The sequence below is a fragment of the Lycium barbarum genome, chromosome 12, assembly GCF_019175385.1.
Source record: "Lycium barbarum isolate Lr01 chromosome 12, ASM1917538v2, whole genome shotgun sequence".
In the NCBI taxonomy this organism is placed as follows: domain Eukaryota; kingdom Viridiplantae; phylum Streptophyta; class Magnoliopsida; order Solanales; family Solanaceae; genus Lycium; species Lycium barbarum.
The window spans coordinates 77,772,517-77,784,808 of record NC_083348.1 but is presented as its reverse complement, the minus strand read 5'-3'; positions in this window follow the sequence as shown (position 1 = coordinate 77,784,808).

The window sequence follows — 12,292 nt, the reverse complement described above, 5'->3', positions numbered from 1 at the left end:
CCAAAAAAATGGCAAGCTTTCTATTGCCTTCATTTGTTCTGTTTTTCCTCTTTGTAACTTCCACTATTTTTGCTCATTATTACTATTATATTAATTTCATACGTTCATTCTTCAAAGAGTTTTAAACCTTCCCAAGTTCTTATAGTATTTATGTGCAGGTTGTGCACAAGTAAATCCATAATTTTTCTTTCCTTCTCATGACTTTTCTTTCTTTCTAGGTTGGCTTTTCAGACATCTCATTCCTCATTCCTCTAAGATAATCTAGCTTTTCTTATTTTGTTTGACAAATAACATTGTATTGTGGGTGCTTAAATACTCCAAGTTAACTTTCTTCGGTTTTTTTTTTTTTTCAAGAGCTATGTCAAGACATTTGAGGTGTCTAAGAGATAGAATTATGGGATAGATTAGATGTTGTTTAAAAATAATCTGTATAAGTCTAAATAAAGTTTCTGAATCTATAAAACACTTAGTAAAAGCAGATTACACAATCTGTAAAAACTTAAAACCAGTAAATTACAGAAAATGGACAAATGAACAGAAACAGTGTTAGAAAAAATATATTCAGAACATAATCGAGCCCACTTAGTTCAAAGTGTGTCCTTAAGGAAATTATTCCCCTCACAGTACTCGAGGTTGATGGAATATCCCCTCCCAGGATAGAACGATTATCTTACCAAAATAGTAGTACTCCAAATTCTGGTAGCGGCGAACCACTCAATGGCAGTATATCACACAGAAAAGAAAACTTTTAAGAAGAGTAGAAGAATAGAGGATTTCAGAAAATTCGTAAGTAATAATCTGAATATTAACTGGAATTTATAGTCATTAACGCACTGGTTGGGAAAAGGTTTGCACCTTTTCAGAAAGGTTTGCAACCTTTCAGAAAATGTACGTTTTAAAAAAAACGGAGGGAAATTTAAATTAATCCGGGGAGAAACGGGTCGCGGGTCAGACACGCGGATCCGGGTCACTAACGGGTCAGAATCTGGAAATAATTAATTAATTAATAAATAATTAAATTAAAATTTAAAAGAATTTTGGTCCAAAAAGATTATCAATCAATCAGATCATTTGACCAAATCTAAATCCAAAGCCAAAGCCGAGCCGAGCGAGCGACGATGACGGCGCGTGGGGTCCTTTCCCCCTCGACCCTTTTAGCAACTAGAGAAGGTGTAATGTAATATGTACACCTCTCTTTTTCTCTCTTTTTCCTATGTGAGACAGATGCTTTAACCAAAGCACAAGGAACCTTTTACATTTCCCAAAGCAAAAGGGACCTTTTATATTCCCTTCACTTTTCATCCCATCATTTCCCATTCACCAATATCAAAAAACCCAACAATCCCCCACATGAATGGGGAATGGCCATAATATAAAAGAATGCGCGGACAAGTGTGATATACAAGCGAAGATTGACTGCATCTGGATAAGCAGGTTTCCCTTTGAACTTTCCGTAGTGAACTTACATCGGATATACTCGATCAATCGGTAGATTTGATATCTTTGAACCGTCGAACTTTGTTGTATACCTAGACAACATAAATCACACAATCAACCTTCAACCATTTATGGTTCTCACGGTTGTGTTCGTTTCAGCCATGAACACCGCCTGGTTTCATGAGTGCATAGAGAATGGGCCTTCACTATCATTCCCTTTTAAAGCGGCTTACACTTAACACTCACATAGGTGATTTCTAAACATGTGGTCTTATAGCCACATTATCTGGTCATACACTGCCAGATTTAGATAATCATTAAAAATCTTAATGCTTTATTAACTCATTAACAAGCCATAAAGTTTTATCCTTATTTCTGAACATTGTCTTCATCCGAAAATGGGTTGAGTTGTTCGACAATGTTGAACCGTCAGTCATAACTTTGTTTGATCTTTTTGAACCTAGTTCTTGGGATCTCTAGTCTGCTAGGTAGAGTTACCGCCATGATAACTTGTCCTCGGCCTTAACCCCATTCCCATTGATGATCTACTAACTCCCTCTCTAGATAAGCCTTTTGTAAGCGGATCCGCTACGTTATCTCTTGACTTTACATAGTCAATCTTGATAACGCCACTAGAGAGGAGTTGTCTAACGGTATTGTGTCTTCGTCGTATGTGACGAGATTTTCCGTTATACATTACGCTCCCTGCCCTTCCTATTGCTGCTTGACTGTCACAATGTATACATATAAGAGCCAAAGGTTTGGGCCAGAATGGAATATCTTCTAAGAAATTCCGGAGCCATTCAGCTTCTTCACCGGCCTTGTCTAAAGCTATGAATTCAGATTCCATAGTGGAACGGGCGATGCAAGTCTGTTTGGATGATTTCCAAGACACTGCTCCACTCCCAATTGTGAAAACATACCCACTCGTGGATTTAACTTCAGACAATCCAGTGATCCAATTTGCATCACTATATCCCTCAATCACTTCGGGATATTTATTATAATGCAAAGCATAGTCTTGAGTATGTTTCAGATACCCCAAAACTCGTTTCATTGCCATCCAATGTGTGTAATTGGGATTACTTGTAAACCGACTCAGTTTGCTAATGGCACATGCTATATCTGGTCGTGTACAATTCATGATATACATCAGACTTCCCAACACTCTCGCATAGTCCCCTTGTGATTTACTTTCACCTTCATTCTTTTGAAGTGCGTAACTCACATCAATTAGAGTTCTGGCAATCTTGAAATCCAAGTACTTGAACTTGTCAAGTACTTTCTCTATGTAGTGAGACTGTGATAATGCTATACCTTGTGGAGTTCTATGAATTCTGACTCCTAAGATTACATCAGCAACTCCTAAGTCTTTCATATCAAATTTGCTAGCCAGCATGCGCTTTGTAGCATTTATATCTGCCATTTCTTTGCTCATTATCAGCATGCATCAACATACAAACAAACAATGACTTCGTGACCTGGAGTGTTTTTAATGTAAACACATTTATCACACTCATTGATTTTAAAGACATTTGCCAACATGGTTTGGTCAAATTTAGCATGCCATTGTTTGGGTGCTTGTTTAAGTCCATAAAGCGACTTTACAAGTTTGCACACTTTCTTTTCTTTACCAGGAACCACAAAACCCTCGGGTTGTTCCATGTAAATTTCTTCCTCCAAATCACCATTTAAGAAAGCTGTTTTAACATCCATTTGGTGAATTTCAAGACCATACACGGCTGCCAGAGCCACTAACACCCGAATGGACGTTATTCTTGTTACAGGCGAGTATGTGTCAAAATAATCAAGGCCTTCTTTTTGTCTATAACCTTTGACTACAAGTCTTGCCTTATATTTGTCAATAGTGCCATCAGCTTTCATTTTCCTTTTAAAAATCCATTTAGAACCTAAAGGCTTGTTTCCAGGAGGAAGATCAACCACTTCCCATGTGTGGTTATCTAAGATTGATTGAATCTCACTATTGACTGCCTCTTTCCAAAATGCTGAATCAGAAGAAGACATCGCTGCTTTAAATGTTTGAGGCTCATTTTCAAGCAAGAATGCCACAAAATCTGGTCCAAAGGAAGTAGATGTCCTTTGACGTTTGCTACGCCTTGGATCCTTTTCACTTGGTGTACTTTCCTTTGGTTCTTCCCGCGGTCGTTTAGATCTTTCACTTGACGACTCACATTCAATTTTATACGGATAAATATTTTCAAAGAATTCAGCATTATCTGATTCAATTACCGTATTAACATGAATTTCGGGATTGTCGGATTTGTGAACCAAAAACCGACAAGCTTTGCTGTTTGAAGCATATCCAATAAAAACACAATCCACAGTTTTTGGTCCGATTTTTACCCTTTTAGGTAAAGGAACTTGTACTTTTGCTAAACACCCCCACACTTTGAAATATTTCAAGTTGGGTTTTCTTCCTTTCCATAGTTCATATGGAATGGATTGTGTTTTGCTGTGCGGCACTCTGTTGAGTATTCGGTTAGCTGTAAGGATAGCTTCCCCCCACAAGCTCAGCGGTAAACCGGAACTTATTAGTAAAGCATTCATCATTTCTTTCAATGTCCGATTTTTCCTTTCCGCAACTCCATTGGATTGTGGTGTGTAGGGGGCAGTGGTTTGATGAATAATTCCATATTCTAAACATATCTCTGCAAAAGGAGATTCGTATTCTCCACCCCTATCACTTCTAATCATTTTTATCTTTTTATTTAGTTGATTTTCGACTTCATTCTTATATTGCTTAAATGCTTCTATTGCTTCATCCTTACTGTTTAGCAAGTAAACATAACAATATCGAGTGCAATCGTCAATAAAAGTTATGAAATACTTTTTCGCACCACGAGATGGTATTGACTTCATATCACAAATGTCAGTGTGTATTAAGTCTAAAGGATTTGAATTCTTTTGAACGGACTTATACGAATGCTTAACAAACTTTGATTCAACACATATTTGACATTTAGATATATTACACTCAAATTTAGGCAATATTTCAAGATTAATCATTTTCCGCAAGGTTTTGTAATTGACATGTCCTAAACGAACATGCCATAAATTATTTGACTCCAATAAGTAAGAAGAAGCAGATTTTCCATTAATACTGGCAACAACCATTACATTAAGTTTGAAAAGGCCCTCGGTGAGGTAGCCCTTTCCTACAAACATATCATTCTTACTAAGTACAAATTTATCACTAACCAGCACGCACTTAAACCCATTTTTCACGAGTAGTGCGGCTGAAACTAGGTTCTTCCTAATTGATGGAACATGCATGACGTTGTTGAGAGTCAGCACTTTGCCGGATGTCATCTTCAACAGAACCTTTCCATATCCTTCAACTTTGGCTGTTGCAGTATTTCCCATGTATAGCTCCTCGTCAGGTCCAGCGGGAGTGTAAGTTGTAAATGCTTCCTTAACGGCACACACATGTCGAGTGGCGCCAGAATCAAGCCACCACTCCTTTGGGTTGCCAACCGGGTTGCACTCGGACAGCATTGCACATAGGTCATCAACATCTTCCACCATGTTTGCCTGACCCTTGTTTTTCTCTTTGTCCTTCTTGGGGGCACGACAGTCGGGAGCTTTATGGCCTGCTTTACCACAATTGTAACAATTGCCCTTGAACTTTTTCTTGTTAGGATACTTCTCCTTTCCAGAACGCCTCTTCCTTTTATTGTTCTTTTTCGGAGCAGCATCTTCAACGACACTTGCCCCTTCAATTGGTGAACTCTTACGGTACCTCTTATCAGCGGTTTTGTTATCTTCCTCGATCTTGAGACGAAGCACAAGATCCTCTAATTTCATTTCCTTTCTCTTGTGCTTAAGATAATTCTTGAAATCTTTCCATGAGGGTGGCAACTTCTCAATCATTGCAGCCACTTGGAATGTTTCATTCACTACAATACCTTCAGCAATAAGGTCATGGAAGATAAGTTGAAGCTCTTGAACTTGGGTTCCAACAGTTTTTCCATCCACCATTTTGTAGTCTAGGAATTTGGCAACCACAAACTTCTTCAAGCAAGCATCTTCAGTTTTGTACTTCTTTTCCAGTGCACTCCATAATTCTTTGGAGGTCTCTACTGCACTGTAGACGTTGTACAAATCATCTTCTAAGGCACTCAAAATGTAGCCTTTGCACAAAAAATCAGCCTGTTTCCAAGCCTCAGTAACCATGAACTTCTGATTGTCAGGCATGTCGGTGGCAGGCACGGGAGGGTCCTCACTGGTGAACTTTTGCATACCAAGGGTGGTAAGCCAAAAGAACATTCTCTGCTGCCATCCTTTAAAGTTGGCACCGGTGAACTTCGCAGGTTTCTCAGCCGGTGGCACAGCGGCACGGGTTGTAGGCGTGACCGCTGGTGCAATGTTCACAGAAGGAGTTCCAGTCGCAGAGGGAGTTCCAGTCGCAGAGGGAGTTTCAGTCTCAATTGCCATTCTTTCTTTGTTACTGTCAAATCGACAAACTGTTTTAGTTAATAAAACTAGAATAGCAATTAAATCACAAACTTAAACGATGAAGATTTTGTTTCTTCAAATCGCAGTATACTTATGAACTTTGGTATTCCAACGAAGTTTTTTATATCTTCAAGTCAGAATACTAATATTCATATGGAGTAGAAAACTACAGAAGTTTTAATCTCCTTAAACAGAATACAGATTATAATATTATATAATAATTTCCTTAAGATTGTTGTTTAAAAATAATCTGTATAAGTCTAAATAAAGTTTCTGAATCTATAAAACACTTAGTAAAAGCAGATTACACAATCTGTAAAAACTTAAAACCAGTAAATTACAGAAAATGGACAAATGAACAGAAACAGTGTTAGAAAAAATATATTCAGAACATAATCGAGCCCACTTAGTTCAAAGTGTGTCCTTAAGGAAATTATTCCCCTCACAGTACTCGAGGTTGATGGAATATCCCCTCCCAGGATAGAACGATTATCTTACCAAAATAGTAGTACTCCAAATTCTGGTAGCGGCGAACCACTCAATGGCAGTATATCACACAGAAAAGAAAACTTTTAAGAAGAGTAGAAGAATAGAGGATTTCAGAAAATTCGTAAGTAATAATCTGAATATTAACTGGAATTTATAGCCATTAACGCACTGGTTGGAAAAAGGTTTGCACCTTTTCAGAAAGGTTTGCAACCTTTCAGAAAATTTAAATTAATCCGGGGAGAAACGGGTCGCGGGTCAGACACGCGGATCCGGGTCACTAACGGGTCAGAATCTGGAAATAATTAATTAATTAATAAATAATTAAATTAAAATTTAAAAGAATTTTGGTCCAAAAAGATTATCAATCAATCAGATCATTTGACCAAATCCAAATCCAAATCCAAAGCCGAGCCGAGCGAGCGACGACGGCGCGTGGGGTCCTTTCCCCCTCGACCCTTTTAGCAACTAGAGAAGGTGTAATGTAATATGTACACCTCTCTTTTTCTCCCTTTTTCCTATGTGGGACAGATGCTTTAACCAAAGCACAAGGAACCTTTTATATTTCCCAAAGCAAAAGGGACCTTTTATATTCCCTTCACTTTTCATCCCATCATTTCCCATTCACCAATATCAAAAAACCCAACATTAGAGTCACAAAAATCAGGGCCATGGAAGAGAAAGACTATATTTCTCACAGTGTAACAGGAGAGAAGAGACGCCAACATTTAGATTACCTGATCAAACTTATTTAAGACAAGAAAATGAGAATGATGCACATGAATCGTTCGTGAAAACCCAACATCGATGATCGAAAATAACAATTGATGTTCTTCGAGCTTGACTTATGGAGCACTTTCTCTATAAGCTTTCCTCAATCTCTTTATCTTCATTATTTATTCTATACTTTACATATTTCGTTAATTGTTCAATATTGATTATTTTGTTGGACATGTTAATAACTGAATTATTAGTGCCTTTGCCGTTTTTCTTGTAAAATGATTAATAATTAATGAATATTCATTTTAGCTTTAAGCCTTTTTAGAGTGGTAAGATTTTGAAAAAGATAGTCAAGGAATCCATCACTTGCTCTTCAATGTATTTATTTATATTCTTTTTCATTGTGATATGCTTTTGGAATTTGCTTTATTCTTCTTCCCTTTTTTCTTTTTGACGTGCTACATAATAAAATTTACTCTTCCAACTTGCAAAATGGTTCTTTGTCATGCATATCCCTTGCATTTTAGTGTTTTGAAACTATTAAAAAAGAACTTATATAATTGAAGAGCTCAATTTTAGTCCTAAATCTTAAACATAATGGTGCAAGTCAAAAAACCTGAGTTTAACTAGCAATTCACTTGAGGGAAGCAAAAACTATACGTGCGCACGCCCGCAACAATGGACTATATACATTTTTCTTGCGCTCCTTGTAACTTAGTGTTCTTCTTGCATCAAGAGACACAGTTTGGTTATGGATTCAACGGCAAAAACATACGTTAATTATTGGTACAAGAGTTTCTATTAAAGGTAGAAAAAGTTGGCTTTTCTTCTCATCATATAAGATTGATTATGGCCGAAAGGTTCAACTCCCATTTTTATGTTTTAAAAAGATTGTTTTACTTGTGCCGTTACTTTTAAGGTTTAGGACTAAATGATCAATTTTTCATACATTGAGGACTATTTCGATTACGCGTTATGTATGAAGCACTAAAATGAACATGTTTTCATACGTTACGAACTATTTTGATATATATATATATATATATATATATATATATATATATATATATATATATGAAGGATTAAAATGATCATATCCCCTTTTTTTATACATTAGGGACTATTTCGATAATGTGGTATATATGACAGACTAAATTAGTCCAACCCCCATATATTAAGAACCATTTTGATCGTTTTCTCGAAGAAAAAACTCTTCTCTCACTACTTGTGTTTTTCATTTTTTTCTTAAATATTATTATCTTTTAATGCTTAAAAAGTGTAAGGAATAATTTCTTCAGTTGCAATTTGTGGTAAATCTTAATATGAAAATTTAGCAATAAGTAATGAAGCTCACTTTTAGATGTATATGTTTTAATCAGCTTATGTTTTCGCATCAATCCTAATCTTGATGTCATTAATAATGTGTTAATATGACCCTTTATTTAATTAAGGTTAGAAATATTTTTAATATCTTTCGGTCTTTACAAAAAAACACTTTGTTATTTTAATACGTAGGTATTAGTAAAGATCACTTCGAAAATTTAATAGACTCTTCCATAATCGCGCGAAGCGCGATCAAGTTTACTAGTTATTAATTAACTAGTGATCTTGTTCGCGCTTCGCGATCTTAAGAAACACCATACAATTTATATATAACAAAAAAAAAATCTAATTGAGATAGAAGAGATAATCTTTTTCATGTATATGCATGCAAAATATGATTCAATATCTAGATTAAATCACAAGAAAATTATCAGAATTAGAGCTTAGAAATGTAAGTCTATCGTCACAATGACAAAGACATAGCACCCTATAATATATATGTATACACATCACTCAAAAATTAATTACCCTAATACCTTGGAATTGTGTTTATGCAATATCTTTTAAAATAAACAAATTTTCAACTAAATATGCGTTCCCCTTGAATTTCTAAGCAATGCTCCCTTAAACTTCTTCTTGAGGGAAAGACGATGTTAAAGAGCATATATACCAGCTTCTCTCCAATTATGGTCTAAAAATCTATCGGTTTCAACAACATGAAATAAATCAATATTTGTTTAATTATAATTTCAAAAAATTGAATTATCATCGTAATAAAATTTTAAGAAAATAGACTCTAGAGAACAAAGAATGAAAAGTGACAATACCTTTATATACTTATCCTCCATAAAAAAATTAGGGAAAATGCACAAAAACACACTTGAACTATGGTTGAATTTGCAGTAACACACTCCATCTTTGTGGGGGTCCTTTTAGCCCCCTAGACTTATTTAAAGCGCAATTATCACAACCCTAAATGATGATGTGGCCTAAACTATGTGTGCACGTTTATCAAACGCGTGAGAAGGAAAAAAGAAGCCCAAAAATCTAACCCCCTAATGCCACGTGTCCATAATTGAAACTTTTTTAATGCCCTTCTCATAATAAACTTCACTCTCTTCCTTCCTCTTTAATATTCCACCATTATTTCCACTGGTGAACGGAAGTCAGCCGAGGATGAAATGCAAAAACTTGAGACGATTTGCCCAATTCGTTACTACCAGAGCTAAAGAAGTTTTTCACAACATAAATAATGAACAACTAATTTTAGGCACTATAAAATGGCGGAGGAGAAGTTGTACAGAGCAATCGGAGATGGAGAAACCGCAGACTGTTTCTTGTCAAATTCCACCATAGTCACCGTACTCATCACTTCAAAATTCTATCGTTTTAGAAAATTCCAACAAACTATTACCTATATTCTAATCCATCTATCTTTCTGGTATATGGACTTGTCTTTCCCTCTTGGTACTGTTGCCGCTGAAGCTCGTTGAAGAAGAGTAAAAGTCGTCGGAAAAGCTTCAAATCTGTGAAGATAAAAGAAACTCGCTGGTAAAATCTCCTCCATTGCCAAAAGCTAGCTATCTACTTCATTCCAAGGAGTTGTGCAAGCCTATTTGCATTGATTGTCCATTGCCACCTTTAGTTGGAGTAATGGTGGATTGGTGGCAACTAAGAAGATGGAAGTGTGTTGGCTCTGAGAGAAAGTGAATGAAATGGTAATATAATTTTAAAAAAGGAAAAATGAAAAAATAAAATACACACCAGCGCGTGCACCACAATCTTGTACCAAAAATCTGGTTATAGCATTTTAGGATGGTAATAATTCCGCTTTAAATAAGTCTAGGGGATAGTAGGACCCCGATGGAGTGTGTTATTGCAAATTCAATCATAGTTCAAGTGTGTTTTTGTGCATTTTCCCAAAACATTATGTTGTTTAGTTTCAACAAACTATTAATTCCCTTGTACTATATCTCAATGATAATTTTACCTGAATTTATCCACATCTATATATAATATAAACTAGGGAATAAAAATATGATGTGGCACCTCTCGTTTGGTCAAGGATCCTATTTATCTTTTTTCTCATTTTTTGACAATTTTTTTATATTTTTTTAAATATTTTGTAGTGTACAAAAATAAATGTGTCACTTACTACTCCATTCATTGATATTCTTCAATGTAAAAATTTAATGATCTTTATTTCCATTATTTCCACAACTTTTCATGCCATAACCTCTAAATAATTAATAGCCATGTTCATGACATCATTTGGTATTCCATATTGTAATCCTATAAATTGAGGTTGTTAGATTTTGTTGCAAAAAAAAAAAAAATCATATTATTCAAATTATAAGTGGCATTGCAATAAACATGAAATTGAGGCAAATACGAGTATGACATGAATTAATTGAGGGGAGTTTCTCTCCTTTGAGAGGACTGCGTCTTCCCATAGTGGAGGTTTGTTTCTCTTAAACTTTATGATTTTTTTTCATTTTCATTGCAACACTCGCCAAAATATATGCTTTCATTTTGTTATTCTTCTTTCTGATCATGTTAAATTAAATTATCAACTATTTTCTCTAAAATTAGTACTCTGAGACTAATATGGCAGTTACCACTTATCACTAACCAATCTATTTAGAGACATATTTCTTCTTGCACTACTCTTATTAATGCAGGAAAAATCCTTTACAACCGTTTCTTTCCTAAGATAACTCAATTGCCATATTCTAATATATGTGAATGCCCTCAATGTGTAAATACCTATTTTGAATTTCTTCAACAAGTATGTTTTCTTCTCAAATATGTTCCTTTTTAAAATTATGAAGGATGGTTAGTGAATTGGTTAATTGCTAGTAGCTAATAAAGGGCCTACACACATAGTCATAGAGGAGTTTTCGAAGACCATACTTTGAAATCTTTGAAATGTTTGGTCAAATTAATCTGATGCTGTTGAGAGTAAAAACTTGCTACTTGAGTACAATCAATACTGTTGCAATTTGATATGAATTTGGTTATCAAAAAAGTTTCGAAGCTCAAAATTTCGTGTATAACATCTGTATGAAATTTGTATATAACTACATAAATTTCGTATAATGATCATGTTGGTTTTTAGAAATTTAATACAACTGCAACAACAATGTTCACAACTTCTAAACAATATTCATACAAATTAAATACAGCTACAACAACATACAAACTTAAAATACAATTTTTATACAACTCAACATACATTTTTAATACAACTTTGATAGAATATTTATCTCGATCCACTTTATATTATACATATTATATACATATTACATGCAATTGTAATACATGTGAGATTTTTTATCACTGTTATTACGCCTGTAAACATCTATTTGAATTTATAAGTAATACACTTATATGAAATCTGAATGAAAGTAGTATATGCTCATATGCTTATCAACTACTCATTCACAAGATTCCCATTTTGAAGCCACTGCGCTCCTCCAATACTTCCGAATCACATCAAAAGGTTCGTGTTGGCCTTTTGGCCAGGAAAGTTGGACCCAAACCATGAGCTGCTTATCAAAAATAAACAACCATAAAATAAAAATAATATTTTTATAGTAGAAAATAATACTATTGGTTGCGTGGTTTGAAAATTAGGACTTTCAAAAAATATTTAAGATTTTAATGTATAAATTTACGTAAATAATGAGTGATACGTATTCTTGCATTGCTTTTGTTTTTGAGGTAGATAGCTTGACTAGTGAGAAAAATGTTCGGCCGAAGTAAAAAAAGAGTGACTTTCTTTATTCGCTAAGCAAGTGCTATTTGCTTTCCTCAACAATAAAAACGACCATCTAGCTCTTTCATTTCT